The sequence below is a fragment of the Ursus maritimus genome, unplaced genomic scaffold, assembly GCF_017311325.1.
Source record: "Ursus maritimus isolate PB19 unplaced genomic scaffold, ASM1731132v1 scaffold_11, whole genome shotgun sequence".
In the NCBI taxonomy this organism is placed as follows: domain Eukaryota; kingdom Metazoa; phylum Chordata; class Mammalia; order Carnivora; family Ursidae; genus Ursus; species Ursus maritimus.
In genome coordinates this window covers 8889664-8906698 of record NW_024423453.1, presented here as the reverse complement: position 1 = coordinate 8906698, position 17035 = coordinate 8889664, and the positions used below count along the sequence as shown (strand labels likewise).

The window sequence follows — 17035 nt, the reverse complement described above, 5'->3', positions numbered from 1 at the left end:
TCCTTTCATTTGTCCAGATTGAACTTGATACTCCTACAAATGCTCCAGAAGATAAGAATAAAGAAATAGGATTCTTTGTTGCTTCCGTGACCCGAGGAAAGGCTCAAATCTTCCTCTCTCCAAAATGACAGAGAACTCCTACTCTGGCCTTACACATCTAAGCTTTTATCAATGAAGGAGATTTTTATGATTCTCTTGTACAATTTACAGCATAGAACTCACAGAAGGAACCCTGTGGCATTTGGACTTGCCCAAGCCCAACATGGGCCCTGGGTATTCAACTGAATTCAGTTTAGGGAGGGAGAGTACTACAAAGTTAATAGTGCATGAGGCTACTTGGCCTCTCATATTTTAAAAGAGTGCTGTAATTTAAATAATTTAAATGCAAAATAGAGTACCATATTTTATTACCTATGTCAGGATTTCTGTGAAACTTCATGACATTCCGGGATATTTCTATATTTCTTTCTCTCTGGGTGGAATTAGAGTTATTCACATATTCTGAGCTGAGCTTATTCTCAGAGTATAATTTGCCTTCATAAGTTTTGTCTTCATAAGTTTTGATCAAATCTGAATTATATAAACCATTTTTCTTTTTGTATCATTTACCCTCCTGGAAGATATTTTTGTTTTTTTTTTTTAAAGAGTCACGTTAATAAATAGTAAATATCACCACAAAATTAACTTTTATTTTCTCCATTTTTACTACTGTAGTATTAAATCTACATTGGCAATAATTAAACTCCTATATCTTAGCATGACAACATAAGCAGAATCAGGAGAGCAGTTTGATAGAATTGAAAGGTTTTAGAATCAGATAAACTAGGACTGAGTCCTGGTTTTACATCCTCCCGATTGTATAACCTTCCCAGCTTTCTTACCTGTAAAATGACAATAGTGTCATCTATTGTTATGAACTGAATGTTTGTGCCTCCCCAAAATTTATACATTAAAATCATAGCCCTCAATGTGGTAATATTAGGAGGCAGGGGAGTAATTAGGGAGTAATTAGGTCATGAAGATAGAGCTGTCATGAACGGAATTAGTGCTTTGTAAGAAGCACACAGGAGAGAGCTCGCTTCTTTTCTCTCTCTGCTCTCCATGTGAGGATACAATGAAAAGACAGCCCTCTGTTGACTAGGGNNNNCAGAGCCTCCACCAGGAACCCAGCCATGCTATCACCCTGATCTCAGTCTCCAGGACTGAGAAATAAATGTCTGTTGTTTAAGCTACTCAGTCTGAAGTGTATTTGTTGAGCAGCCCCAGCTGACTCGGACACCTAGCAAGTCTGGATTGGGTACAGACAACGCCCAGCACAATGCTTACCCATGGGAAACGCTCAAGGGTTAGTCACATGTAACAGTAACACGGCTGAAGTAGTCTTTTAATCCACTTTAATTCACTTCTCAAAAACTATCCAGAACTGAATAGGTCCTAAGTTTGTTACCCAGTTGTGTGGCTATGATCCACTTTGTGGTGCAGATGCAAAGTAAGCCACAATTTGTGGGTCAAGGAGGTCAGTGTGTACTGAGAGAGACAGATACATGAATAATTACAATGAAATGCCATACAAGTCCAAAGAGCTATTTGTGCAAAACTCTTCTGGTTACAGAGGAAATGACTAACCATGAGATGTGGAGGTTTGGAAAGTGTTCACAGAGCAGGGGACTTTTGGGCTTAAAGATTCTGTAGGAATTTTTTCCAATAAATAGAATTACTTAGTAGAGAGGGCCCTTAATGGGAAGCGAAGGGCACTGAATTGCTGCTCTTTCTCCAGCAAAAATAGACCCAAGATCTCTAGATATCCTTTGCTCTGAAACCTCAGGGATGAGACTATTGCCTCACCACCACCCCGCCTCCAGCTGTATGCAAGACCAGCCACCACATGACCTTTAATCACTGTCCTGTGGCTTCTGAAACAAATCCCGTCTGCCTCAACACCAGCTTTCCTGTATCACCATGAGAAGTCTAAGGTTCCCAGATGACCCAGTTTCACACAGATGTTCATCACCACCCTGTTCCCAGCCTCCACGAATCTAACCATATCTCCCACACTCTTGGCTATCCAAGCCCTTCCACTCAAACTTTTTTCCTGACGTCAGAAAACTCCTCTCCTTCCTTAACATCCTCACTGCACATGTCCTTCAGATTTTTGTTGAAATTTAACTTGGCCCCTGAAAGCATTGCTTTCCTGGGTCCTTCAAATGAAGGACTTATTTTTGTTTTTTCCTCTCATGCTTAAGTAGTACACATGTCTGGAGCTTGAGGTAGGGTCCTTTCTGCTCCCCGTTCCTACTTCTAGTCACTCCTTTCTCTCTTTGAAACTCTCATGTCTTTTGAAACATACATTCTCATACTGAGCCACCCTGTATCCATCCTTGTCAGGCCACATATGGACCGTTGAGTCATTGTTCTTCACTCATTAATACTTTTCCTGCCATTATGGTTATCTACTTCAAAATTCAGCTATATGATCCAACGACCACCTTGGCCTCTAAATTCTTTTGTTTCATTAGCTCTGATAATCTTTTTCTCCATTCTTTCTTCATGACCCATATGTCATACCTAGACCTCATCATCACTGAAAACTGAATTTCAGTTTCAGATGTCTCATTTTGATTGTCATTCCCTATTCTGCCAGTCTATTCCCTCTAGGACACCACTCATGCAATTCACCATCTCACCACGACCACCAACTCATTGACCCTATAATTCAACTTTATTCATCATAACTCCATGTCTAAACATGTCATATTATCCAGCTTGTTTCTCATGATTCTGCCCTATAATTACTTCCCAAATGAATGTCTTTAACTCCCTTTTTCCTTTTTCCCTCAAGCAATCTTTCCCGGTAAAACCTAAACTCTGGTTAAATTCACCTATCTGTGGGATGCATTAATCTATCCTGCATTCAAGTGGCTAAATACTCCTAGAGAACATTACATAATTATGCTTATTGGAGTCACCCATAAACAACATCTTGCCCAAAACAATGGCTAATTTAATGTTTTCATCTGTCACTTCCTTATCTGAAATATTTTTTCTAGGTTTATTTACTTATTATGTTGTGCTACAACTTTGAGTGTGTTTGTGTTTAAAACCATCATAAATGCACTTTACATGGTGTTCCCTCAGGTAATAGTCCATGGGTCAGTGGCATGACCCTTCACAACTTCTTTTTCAGCTCTTCAGAGAGTATCCAAAATGCAGGCTTTCCTTTTCCACTAGCTGGCAAAACCTTTAATTGCCAGAAATTGCTGCACATATTTAGTATATCAGGTATTTGTTTTCTACTGTGTTTTATCTGGTTTCACCACTTAAAGCCATTAAGAACCTATGACAAGATCAGCCTTTAAATATCTAGCCATCTAACAATATGGTCGACTAACATTTTCTCTCACCCTGGTCCCCCATACAAGATTTTGGACCATGTGCAATTTCCCAGCTTCTAATTATCAGATATTTTAAAATGACATTTAGCTTCCCACTATTAGATGCTATTAAATGCACTGACCCCAGTTCTCCCAAAGCTCATGAAAGATACATCCGCATCTGAAATCATTGCTGTCCTGGATCTTGAATTTAATAAACCCTAAATCTAAGTCTGCTTTAGGAAAGCTGCTTTGTATCTGCTGCATCCTTTATTGAATTTTTTTGGGGGGGGGTGGGGCAAGAGACTTTGGAGAAAGGCTCTGTTCCCTTATTTGTAGAATAAGAAGAATAGAAGAACTATCATGAGGTTTTTGTGATGTTTCTTTTTTTTTTTTTAAAGATTTTATTTATTTATTTGACAGAGATAGACAGCCAGTGAGAGAGGGAACACAAGCAGGGGGAGTGGGAGAGGAAGAAGCAGGCTCCTAGTGGAGGAGCCCGATGTGGGGCTCGATCCCAGAACGCCAGGATCACGCCCTGAGCCGAAGGCAGACGCTTAACGACTGCGCCACCCAGGCACCCCTGGTTTTTGTGATGTTTCAATGAGTTAATATACATAAATGTTTTAGTAGAATCCTAGCACATTGTAAAAATTCAATAAATGTTACTTTTATAATTATGATTATTATCTAGACCCATCTCTCAGCCCTTGGCTTCACATTGCTAAACTCATGCTAGTCCAAGGGAAGAACACTCAATTTTTTATTCTTTTTTTGGTTAGTTGTCTTTGCTCCTTTGTCATCTTTTCTTTCCTTCTCTCCAGGCAATCTCTTCCAGTCTTTTATTGGCTTCTCTTCCCAGTAGGTATTCTATTGGCCTCTCCCTATCCTTATTGTTAACTTTAATGCTTCACTTCAATTACATTATATTCCAATTTCATTAAGATTCTCTGGGAAATTTATAAAATAATAATTGTGCAATAACCATCCTAATGGTACAATTGTTTAGAAGTAAAGATTCCAACAAACATTAAAATTAATTTTAACATTTGTTAGTCATAGGAGATCCATAGTCAGTGTATCTATTTCCCTTTTCTAAATTTACCACAAGTCTTTAATGAAATGTCTATCCAGCTTTTTTGCTCTCTACTAGCTTCCACCTGAGCACTGCTCCTGCTGCACTGCTCTCGGGGAGGGTTCCCAGTTCCTGCTAAACCAGCACTTCCTTGCTTCTCTCCAGGTGCCCTCATGGTGATCTGCCAGGACCTCATCAGCCATGATGAGATGTTCTTCAACATCCATAAGATCCGGGAGATCCCAGATCCTGTGCCTGGAGGTGGAGGGGAAGATGGTCAGTAGAACAATGGGTAACATTGATGACTAGCTCATTTATGAAAATGCCACCCCTGAAGGGTGAAGGTAGCAAAAGCACAGTTATCACTGGTGTTGATATTGTCATGAACCATCGCTGGCAGGAAACCAGCTTCACTAAAGAAGCCTGCAAGTACATCAAATATTACATGAACTTACTCAAAGGCAGACTTGAAGAACAGAGACCAAAAAGAGCAAAACCTTTTATGACAGGGGCTGCAGAAGAAATCAAGCACGTTCTTGCTAATTCTAAAACTACTGATTCTTTATTGCTAATAACATGAATCCAGATGACATGGTTGCCGTGCTCCAGTACTATGAGGATAGTGTGACCCCATCTATGATTTTCTTTAAAGATATTTTAGATATGGGAAAATGTTAACCAATTTTGCTATTACTTTGGATTTTTCACCCGTCGTCATAACTGGCTGTTGCTTTTCATCCATACAACACCAGGACTTACACTAATGGGACTGATGCCACCTTGAGCTCTTCATTAATTTTGGGCTTGATTTACTTGGCGCAGAGGCATTGTTTTAAGGCAAAAAAACCCAAAAAACCATGTCAGGTAGGTTGTCTAAAAATAAAATGCACTTAAACTAAAACATTAGTGCTATTAGATTATTAACAGGGATGGCAAATTTCAAGCCCTCTAGTGGTCAATACCACGTTGCTCACTCTCTAAGCCTTCCTGGAAGATAAAAAATTACTACAACTTCCAAAAATATTTCCACCATAAGCTGACAGGCCATTATCCTTGTCCCCCAAACAGTGTACCACAGTTCAAGCTGAATAATTCATTATATTAAAAAAAAGAGTTGTGAATACCAGTGTTAATTAATTCTTAAAATCATGTACTTACCTTTACTAGTAATAAAAAAAAATCAAGAAATCAAGATAAATTGTCAATATTTTCTACCTTGGGTTTGGGTCTTATCTTTTAGTAACACAGTATGTTTATTATTATTTTTTTATTATGGCATATCAAATAGGCTTTAGGAGCAGATATGACCATTTATATGCATTGCTTAGAGGAGTTAATAAATATTTCTAAGTGTTGGGTTTTACTAGTTTAAAAAATCTAGATCATAGTATGTACCTTATAGGAATTATGAAAATGAAACAAGATTAAAATGTGTACCTTAACTAGCATATTGTATGGAACAGAAAAGCGCTCATGAAATCACTAAAATAATCATGGTGGTGCTACTTTCGAGTAAAAAAGAAAAAATAAGATATTTCTCTAATTTCTAACAAAAATGATACTCTTACTGAGATTACCTAATTAAGTCTAAACTCAGGTGCATTGTACGTGTACCTAAATAATAATTATTCCAACTTTTTAAGTTGTGTATAACTTAATAAGATAGTTACTCTGTTGCGAAACTCTATGGGTTTTGTTTCTAAGTTTAACGGATACTGTGCGCCATTTTTTAAAAGTAAGGCTAAATCTCAAGGACGAAGGACAACATTAGGTGTGTTTTTTTTTTTTAATGACCAATTATAAATAACGGCTGTGATTCTATAGAGTTAATTTGGGACTATTACAAGTATTTAAAATAGAAATGAAAAGTAAAAAGAGATGTGACAATATTAATGTGTGGAAATATCTCACTTCTTTCAGCTCTAGAAAAGTAAATTAGCTTTCTGATGAAATGATGTACTATTTAACTGGTTATGTTTTACTTACAAAATATCCTTGTGCCATTGTGTGATTAAGTAGGTGTATAATACTATGAAAATAATACAACATATTCTTCATTCGTTTTCTTCTACAGAAGAAAACATAGACCTTTTACTCATGTAGACCAGGTGATTATGTATCATATTTCACTGTAAAGTCACCAATGCAAGCTTTAATGACCTTTATATGTAAGGATATACATCTGTTTCTATTTCCTTGACTTCATACCTCCGCCAAACTTAGATTTAGAAATGTTTAAAAGCAGTTCTGTAGGGTTCAACTTATAATGAAAAGGAAGTAAGTTTGCCAGATAAAATAAAGGATGCCCAATTCAATTTGTTTCAAACAGCGCAGCGTTGGTGGTAGACTGGTAAGCATAGTTTTTTTCCAATTTGTTTCAGATAAGCAATGTATATTAAGTGTATGTCCCATGCAGTAATTTTTTTTTAGTATATCTAAGTCCCAAATATTACATAGGTCAAACTTACACTAAATAGTTATTCATTATTTGTCTGAAATTCAAATTTAACTGGGTATTTTTATTTGCTAAATCGGGTAACCATAAAAGGAAGATAAAAATTATTTTGGAAGAAAATGCAAAACAAATATTTCAACAATAATACCTTATATTTTAATTGGAAAAAAAATGGATCTCAAATCCACTAGAAATGCAAAGCCAATACATAAAGAATTGTATGCATATGGAGAGAGAAAAAGAATTAGCTCTCCTTCCAAATCTAGATGGTTTCTGCTGCTCTTGGCACAATTTCCATCCCAATATAAATTTCTTGAGTAATTGGTGCTTAGGAGATTTCCAAGAGTTAAAGGTTAGTGGACAGTCTGAAATATAAAAATTTTAGGAATTGTGAAGAACTGCCTTACCCACCAAAGCCTAACCACTTCACAATTTTTTTAAAAGCATATCCTTACTTCCTGAGTCATAGCTAATGGAACCAGGAGTGGGAACCACTTGCAATCAAAATCTCTTCTCCAGGGATTTGGAGTTTGAACAATATTAAATTTCTTTGCATGGTTAGATCTGAAGTATGCAAAACCATGGCCATTTGATGGGGTCTCCACTTGTCCATATGCTGCTTTTTAGAAACTAGAAAAAGTCGCCCTTTCTAGGACAACTCAACCCCGAGGGCTCACAGCTTGGCCAGCAGAAGTAGACTGTATTTTAACTCTCTTGCCTGGACACCCTTGTGTAGTGAACAACCCGTACAATCTTATGGGATTGCCTTGCATTTTATGCCCTGCAAAATAAAAAGTAGAGCACAGAAAGAAGTCTAAATGGGAGATGGTATAAGACTACTGCTAGCACTCTGATGTTTTTCTGTTTCTAAATTCTAAACCTCCTTGAGAAAAAGGTTTATTCCTATCATTGTGTTTTGTAAAATATTCTCTTGAATCTTTAAAATAAAATCCTCCATTTTGTTTAAGATAGATCATGCTCATTCCTGACACTTGAAAACAAAATATTGTAATTCGTTACATAAACACTGGCTTTAAAGTAATGTCTTAAGAATCACTGGCAGATTCGGATACGATTCTGGCAATAAGCTATATTGAATTGACATTTGAATACAACAACGTGCTTTCCTTTTACTTCTGGATTGATCTTGGTTTCAGAGACTGACAAATCCTTCAGTGAACAAAAAGGTTTGCCTTAACTGCATCCAGAATGAATTTAATTTTCATCCACTTCCTATGAATAATGAGCTCCTCAGGCTGGACCATAAGCTGTGTTGTGTGAAATAGATGCCTTTTCTTTTTTTGGAACAATTTGTAAACAGAATTGGAGCGGCAGTGAAAAGGAGGAATCAGAAGGTTTCATACAAAAACAGCTTAATGACATGAAAGAAAGAAACAGTGGAATAAACAGGAACAAGAATGGAACCACTTAATGTGTTACTAAGACCTCTCTGGGTAGTAGCTTATATCTTACCAAAGCTTTTTTGTTTTGTTCTAGTTTGTTCTGTTTTTATGATTGTGGGGAAAAGCTCTGCTTTTTCATAAATGGTGGCATTTCAGGTCTTCACAGAGCCATTTTCATAGACATTTACTTTCCTCCAGGTAAAGATATAGGAAGTTGTTTTTTCATTGTCTTTCTACCATTTTACATGAAAGGTGAACTTGCTCTAACACACAGTGCACTACAGACATCTTGTGTAGAATCATGTGTTGAAAGCATTCATTTCACACAATACCATCCAGAGAATGTCCCTACCATTGCTCGGTGTGGTAGATAGTTTTCCTTTTTGACAATCACAGTTTGGGTATAAATAAATACTTGGCCATCAGAGAAATTACCATTTCTTGAATCTGACTAAGAAATTTAGAATAGGTTAAGGTATCAATACTTTTTTTTTGTACTTATCTTACATCAAAAAAATCCTGGGAACAAGCTTCTTAACTTCATTGGATTAATTTTTATTTTTTCTGATATACAATCACATATAAAACAAAGATTTGTATCCAGTGATTGTTAATTTATGCATCTCTGTAGTATCATACGTTAAATTCTTAGAACAAGCTTTGGAATCCAGGAGACCTGGATCAGATGGTAGCTCTATCTGCCTTCTAGTAGGTGTGACCTTACAAAAGCAAGCATACTGTTAATTGAATCTTGTTTGCTCAAATGTACGACAGGTATAATAGGCCTTACTTTCCACAGTTCTTGAAAAGATTAAAAATGTAAATATATGTAAAGTGGTTAAAAAAGTGTTTGGCACATAGTAGATGCTAAATAAGTAATAGTTACTATGAGAGGAACACAGATGAGCCTGATAATTTGGGTTCTCCATTTTAAACTTGGTTTCATTTTTAATACAGAAGGTGACCAACGGGCATCCTAGAAGACTGGAGAAGTGGGCTGGTGATTTGGAGGAAAAGGCTCAGTAGGTGAAATATTCAGTTAGGAGGCCATAGCAGTCACGGAGCACAAAGATAATAGACTCCCACTATGATGATGACATATAAGTGGGAAGGAATAAATCTTAACGGGTAGTTTTTTTGCCCTCCAATTGGTAGTTTTAACGCAGATACATTTAATATAGAATCTATAGGATGTGGTAACATTGGAAATAGGGAATACAAGGAAGAGATCAAACATTATTCTAAGGATTGAATTTGAAGAATTGGGGAAATGGTACCAGTAACAGAAATTGAGAGTCTGGAAAGGACATACGGTGCCATCGAAACATGAAGTGATAGAAGAATGAGCAACTCTGGAGAGCTATAGGGGTAGGGATCATGATGTGGGAATTATCTCCATGGAACCAGTAGGCAAGGATTTTGGCAATGTTATCCACTCCAAAGTAGTGGGAAAGGCCTAAATTTCAAGAAAAAGGGAAGGAAGAAGAATAAGGCAGAAATAGAAATACTGTAGGAAAAATTCTTAGCAGTAGGAAAACCAGGAGAACTGGAATTGAGGAAGTCAGAGGAAGACTGATTTCAAGAAAAGGTGGTAATTGGCTATGCAGGTTAATAGGATTCTCAGGTTGGTTGAGGGATGGAAATGAGAATGCACAGACTTAAACAGATGGCAGTAGTAGATATTGATAGAACCCACCTGAATGTGAATCCTTCTTTTACATTTCTGAGGACCACTTGGAATCTGGCTTTGCCAGCCTATTGGAAGAGGCTGTTTTGAAGTTCAGGGAGTAGACCATGGAAATGTGCTCAGGAAATGAGGTGAGCTGAGAACATAAAGGAAAAGGGCTTGCCTCTAGTTACTGAAGTATCTAGTGAGGGCTTAGGAGTTTATTATTAACTTCCCCCCCTTACCACTTAGTCAGATTTGCACATCCTAACTGGATTAGCTCTGAGGTGAAGTAAGAAACTAAGTGGAGGAATGGGAGTACCAGAGCCAGGGAGAAGCAAAAATTGGACAAGGCCTACAAAGGAGAGAGGAAGGATGTGTTCAGCTAAACCTCTGTAGCAAGAGGTGATAGTTACATAAGCATTATGTTTAGAAAATGAGTCACCTATCTCTCTGGAAAAGTAGTTGCTGATTGGCTAGTATTATTTGCCCACTTAGGGCTCAATGTAGCTAACTATCAAAGTAGGAAATTCACTGGTTTTCCCCTGAAGACATGACTTCCGTAGTCCATGTGTTTACTCCATACTGTTTCTCCCCTTAAAGAGCAGCCAAACCTACATAGCTAAATATTTTCAGAGTTACCCATCTGAAAAATTATAAAGTGTATCTACGAGTATCTAGCTGTGGCATGTAAAATGAATACAAATATGGAAGATAACATATAGTAATTAAAAGTACACCTTTTGTGGTTCTGTAATAGAAAACTATCTCAGAGGATTGTGAGTCATATAGTGAACACTCAAAAAATGTTAGCTATTATTATTACCTTAGTATACAACTTGAGTATAAAACTTGAAGTGGCCCTTATTTCTAGTGGGAAAAAAAGTTAATTAAACATTTAATGCTCCAATTTTCTCATTCCATAAGATGAAAAATGTCATGTTGCTTACATGATTACTGGGAAACTATGACATGCAAAAGAATAGTTACTACTATTCCTCCATCTTTTTTCCCCAACACCAAACAAGGAAATCTTCAGGAAGAAGCCACAGACTTGATAAATTCTAAGCTTCTTTTTGGTTCTGGAATGTACATTCTAATTCCCAAATATATGCAAATTCAAAAGTTTTATCTCTTTATAACATTCATTGCTTTTATTACACAAATAAAAGATATTCAGGGAAGGAAAATCCAAAAACACTGGAAAGAAATAATTCATACACCTACCCCCAAAGATAGTTAGAGTTAAAGTTAGGAAATTGTTTGAAGTTTGAGAATTTTATCTATCTCTCATCTCTCACTTAGCTCCCTCTCTCTCTGTCTTTCTGTCTCTCTCTCCATCCATCCATCCATCCATTCATCCATCCAAATAACCAAACATAAACCAAATTTAAAACTGAGATTAAGCTAAACTAAACTAAATAGGGATTAAAATAGACTCTTTAGTAACTAGAGTTTTTAGTTAACATATTGTGACATTTTTCCATGCCAGAAGTTTGCAAAGCACGATTTGATGCAGTAATAGCTGCATGTATTTTATTGCACAACACGCCAGTTTTTGAAAGAACTTCTTGTGTTTCCATTGTTGAACTCCTCAAAATATCTTCAGACAGCCTGTTAATAAAGCAGTACAAACTCATTACAATAGGGAGAATACCACTTAATGTTTCAGAAGAAAGAAGTCAGAGATGAGATATGCACAGGACTTGGGGTCTGACCGCAAGATGTTTAAGGAAGTCTTCCGAGAAGGGAGATGGAGAATTGGGCGAAGTCCATGATATAAGAGCTTAAAGGTGATAGGCTGGTGATGGGTAGTAAGGAGGGCACGTATTGCATGGTGCACTCGGTGTTATACGCAAGTAATGAATCATGGAACTTTACATCAAAAACCAGGGATGTACTGTATGGTGACTAACATAATAGAAAAAATATTATTTAAAAAAAAAGAGCTTAAAGGTAGTGGACACTGTAAAGTAATTCTTGGTAGCTATACTGATGAATACGTTATTTAGCCAGGTGAGCAGATTACTCTAATAACTTGATCCAAAGGAATTTCCTGAAGCAAACAGTAAAGCTATTTATTGATTTATAGTACTACATTTCCTGGGCAGAGTTTTCCTAAAAACAACAGAAAAACCAAAATCTAAGTCATGCTAACATAGATAGTCTATAGTTTTATCTAATTCCTATTAACACAGATGGTCTCAGTTGTCAGTGTGTTTTTTTAAATCATTTTAATATTAATTTTCCAACTATATTTTAAATATTCAATTATTCTATTCTATTTTCACCACCACTGCCTAAATCCACACTATTACTTTCTCTTACTTTGCCTTCTAACCTGATTGCTTTAGATTGCTAGCGTTCATTTTACACGAGGCATCCAGACTGAGCTATGGGATACATGCATTCTAAAATCCTTGCAGTGTTTCCACACTGTTTTTCTTTTCCTCTTCTTTTTTTTTTGAGTAGGTTCCACACCCGATGTGGAGCCCAATGTGGGGCTTATACTCATGACCCTGAGATCAAGACCTGAGGTAAGATCCTAAGTCGGATGCTTAACCAACTGAGCGATCCAGACGCCCCTTCACACTGTTTTTCATATAGTTTTAAGTTCCCCATGAGAGCTTCTCAGATCCATCCCCACAGACTCATTGGCTCACTGCACACTACCCACGGTAGACCTCCTTTGGTTCCTTGAATTTGTCATGTTCCATCTACTAGAATGCTTTATCCTGAACTTTTTTTTTTTTTTTTTAAGATTTTACCTTTAACTAATCTCTACACCCAATGTGGGGCTCAAACTCACAACCCTGAGATCAAGAGTTGCATGATGGGGCACGTGGGTGTCTCAGTCGGTGGTTAATTGTCTGCCCTCAGCTCAGGTCATGATCCCAGGGTCCTGGGATCAAGCCCTGTGTTGGGCTCCCTGCTCAACGGGGAGTCTGCTTGTCTCTCTCCTTCTGCTGCTCCCCCTGCCTGTGTTTTCTCTCGCTGTCAAATAAATTAATAAAATCTTAAAAAAAAAAAAAAAAAAAAAAAAAGAGTCGCATGCTTTTCCAATTCAGCCAGCCAGGTGACTTGCTTTTCCCTGTACTTTCTCTTATCTAGTTAATTCCTGCTTATTTTTCAGATCTCGTTTGCTCCTCCACTCTCAGAAAAACCTTCTTTGCCTGTTCTACCAAGACTAATATTGTACATTCTCAGAGCTCCCTATACTCTTCTTTTATATTATTTAAATTTTTTTACAAATCATTGATTTAATGCTTACCCTCCCCCCTAAATAGTGGGGACACTATTTATTTTGCTCTACATTCTGTCCTTAGAGTGCATGGCATAATATATGAGAACACAATTTAGACAATAAGTGTTTCAAAATTAATGACACAATTCACATTTAAGCTGCAGAAAGTTCTTTGTTTTCCACATACTTTGACAACTCACCCAGCTTAATTGCCTCCACCTCCAAAAACACCTTTAAACTCTTAATTTGAGGGCACACCTTCTTTGTTAAATGAACCAAGTAGATGTGAAAAAAAAAAGTGTTGCTTACAAATAAGCTATTAATTGAAGCTTTTTTTTCTCTTGGAGTAATAAATGAAATAGAAAAACGTTAAAAATGGGAAGGTTTTAGAGAAAAATGTGTATGGCGCTTTGCAGTGGTATCGCTCTAGCTTCCAGGACCTTAAAAACTCTGTTTCCCCTATTGAATGAAATGTGTGTGTGTGTGTAGGGGGGTAGGGAGTGAAAATGGTAAACTGGTTCTTTTGTTTATTTTTTTAACTTGAACCATATAGACACTTGTTCTGACTGGAGTTGGACCATTTTACAACATAGCTAAATCTCGATAACCTCACTAATGGAAACCAGCATAATATGGAAAAATTAAATACGGTCATAACCCAAACCACCTATTTCCATTCGTTCATTAATTATACTTTTATTCATAAACTTTAAGTTATAGTGATACTTTACATTTATACGGGACTTTTGATTTTAAGAATTTTTTTTTTACATGCTTTGTTTTAGATAGGGCATGTTAAACTACAGAAACAGAGAGGATCCTTAAAATTCAGTGCCTTTTAGAAGAGTAGGCTCCCTGTTGAGTAGGGAGCCCAATGTGGGACTTGATCCCAGGACCCTGAGATCATGACCCAAGCAGAAGGCAGGCACTTCACTGACTGAGTCACCCAGGCACCCTTAGCAGCTCTGCTCTTACGAAATCTTTCAGGGACTCGGGCTGACAGTGGTTCTGCTATCTTCAACATGGCACTTATAAGATTATCCTAGGATTTGCCATCCCAGTAATTCAGGAAATGTGAAGAACATTAAGGAGCGTGCGTGGGGAGTTGTTTTGCAGGGGCGGGAGCTGGGGAGAATGCAAAACCTGAAGTGGTGTACATCACTTCTGCTCACATTTCTTTGCCAAGAATTTAATCTGGAGGCAGAAAACTCTAGTAGGTGGATTCTACCTATGTGCTCCATTCCAACCCTATTTTTGTAGAAGGATAGAACAGATTCTGGTGGATAGGTTTAACTACATGTATTATCTCATTGGCCAAATAAAAATTTCAAGCCATTTCTCTTTCTATTTTTTAAAGGAATGAATGAGCATATCTATAACCAATTCTGAGAAGCAGAGAGGTAAGAAATATTAAAGGCCTGGTGATCTAGGAAATGAATAAGTAGTATTTGAATAACAAATTATAATAAATAATAATAAATTAGCTAGACCTGTCATGCAAATAGGACAGAAGTTACTATAATTACACAGGATTTGGTGATAATAAAATGAGTAAGAAAACATGTTTTAAAATCTGTTCTGAGTCGAGTTTGTGTTGCCTAGTTGGTACTTAACCATACAGCAAAGCCTTGATATTGGCCCCTACATGAAGAAAAATACAACTTTCAGCTTTTGGCAAAGATAATTTAAACCATTGATTTTTTTTTTTTTTAAGTTTGATAATGAAGAAAGATGAGGGAAATGCTACCCTCCTCTAAAGCCACATGCATTGAGGAGAGTTTTGGAACAGATAAAGGGTAAGGGCACCTGGGTGGCTCAGTTAGTTAAGCATCTGCCTCTGGCTCAGGTCATGATCCCAGGATCCCAGCATCGAAGTGCACATCAGGCTCTGTGCTCAGCAGGGAGTCTGTTTCTCTCTCTACCCCTCCTCCCAGCTCGTGCTCTCTCTCTCTCTCAGATAAATAGATACAATCTTAAAAAAATAGACAAATAGATTGATAGAACATAGAAAGTAATGAAGCAATTCCATGTATAAATGACTATATGAATTCTTAAAAAGTCTTTTAGAGAAGTGGGGGAAGATGAACTATTCAGCTAATGCATTGGCAAAACTAGCTCTTTTAGGGAAAAAGAATGAAAGTAGATACCTGCCTCATACCATTCACAACAATAAATTTTAGACAGGTTAAAATACGAATCATAACATTATTAAGAGAAAATATAAGCCAATAAATAACTTTGTGAATAGAAAAGTCTTCAACAAGTTGTAAGAAACAGACAAAAACGGATCATGCAGGGCTTTCTAAAATACACAAAATTTTGGTCTCTATTTCAAGATGCCTGGAAAAGTGATTGAAATATTTTAGGAAAGGAATTGTGGGATCAGTTTGTTTTCAAAAGATCATTCTCTCAGCTATATGGAGGAGATGGAACCCAGGATAAGAATAAATGGAGTTGGGAGGATTTCTCAGCAAACTGGTTGAGAGATGGCAACAGTTTGGTCTAGAATGCCAGTGATGAGAAATACGAAGTGGATAGATAATTCTAGAAATACTTGGGACTCACGGTATGGGGTGGTGACAAGAGAGATTAATCTATGAAACTAAGCAGGGTCCAGACCAGGAAATGCCTGATAGGGCATACTAAAGATTTTGGACTTCTTTTCTAAGGATAGACGGTGAGGAGCGACATATTAGATTTTTTTAGTATGAATTCACTACAGAAAGGTGACCTAATACCCTAATCCAAGTGAGAAAAGGTGGTGGCCTACAGGAAGGCATTTGCAGTGGGGATGAGATACGGGGACATGTGATTGGCTGGGGGAACAAGGGAGAAGGACTGTTGCAGGTGGCCCTCAAGTTTCACTGAGATATGGAAGAGGTGCAAGTGAAGAGGGAATATAGGAGATGAATTTTTGACAGGTTAAATCTGACAGAGAGGCAGAATATCTAAGAGGAAATTTCCAGTAGGGAGCTGGAAACACATATCTGAAGCTCAGGGAGAGAGGCTGGAGATGAAGATTTCAGGGTCATCAGCATTTTAATATCTAGCAGACTCTTGTTTTTTTCCCCCTCCCCATTCTGTGTGTGCCTGCAAGGAAGCAGGGCCCTACTCGACTCCTTGGGGGCTTATGTCCCTTCTTTCCCCTTCCCCTTAGCTAGGGGTGAAGGACTGGTGAAGGAATAGGAAAGTCCATACCCGGAAGGGAACAAAATTGGATGTAATCTACGCTCTAGGGCTGTGTGTAGATCGAACTGCGGCTGGGACTTGACTTTGCCTGAAGTGACGCACTGGGTTGGTTGGTTGTTTTGTCCTGCTTCCTCCTCCTCCTTATCCTTTTCTCGGAGAACTCTGCCTTGATAAATCACTTGTCCAGACATTTTTGTCTAGGGGTCTACATCCAGAGAGCCAAATTTAAGACAGGTAATAATCAAGACAACGAGTTATTAAAGCAGCCTGAGAAGGGTGTGTAAAGTGAGAAAAAGAGCAGCCTCAAATGGAACGCAGAAGCACACCATTGACCATACAGGTGGAGAAAAAAGAACTCAGGAGTGAGCCTGAAAAAAGGAGACAGAAAAGTTGTGGGGGCAAGGAGGTGCTGTGAATGGAAACTGTGGTGTTAGACATGGAAACCCATGGAGAACATTTTCAACCCAGTATGAAACGATACAGAGAAGTCAAGTAATGGAAGGATTGAAAAAGATCTATTATATATTGACACAAAAAGGCCTCATTATGCCCTATTAAAGATTGGGCATTTTTAGTATTTTGGAGACAAAGACTGATGATAACATATATTCTTCTGTTTTTTTGTTTGTTTG

The 17035-nt window shown here is 37.5% G+C and overlaps 1 pseudogene; it reads left to right on the top strand.

Moving 5' to 3' along the window:
• The first annotated feature begins 4619 nt into the window (after positions 1 to 4619).
• On the top strand, positions 4620 to 5278 carry LOC103661763 (annotated as a pseudogene).
• Positions 5279 to 17035: the final 11757 nt, after the last annotated feature.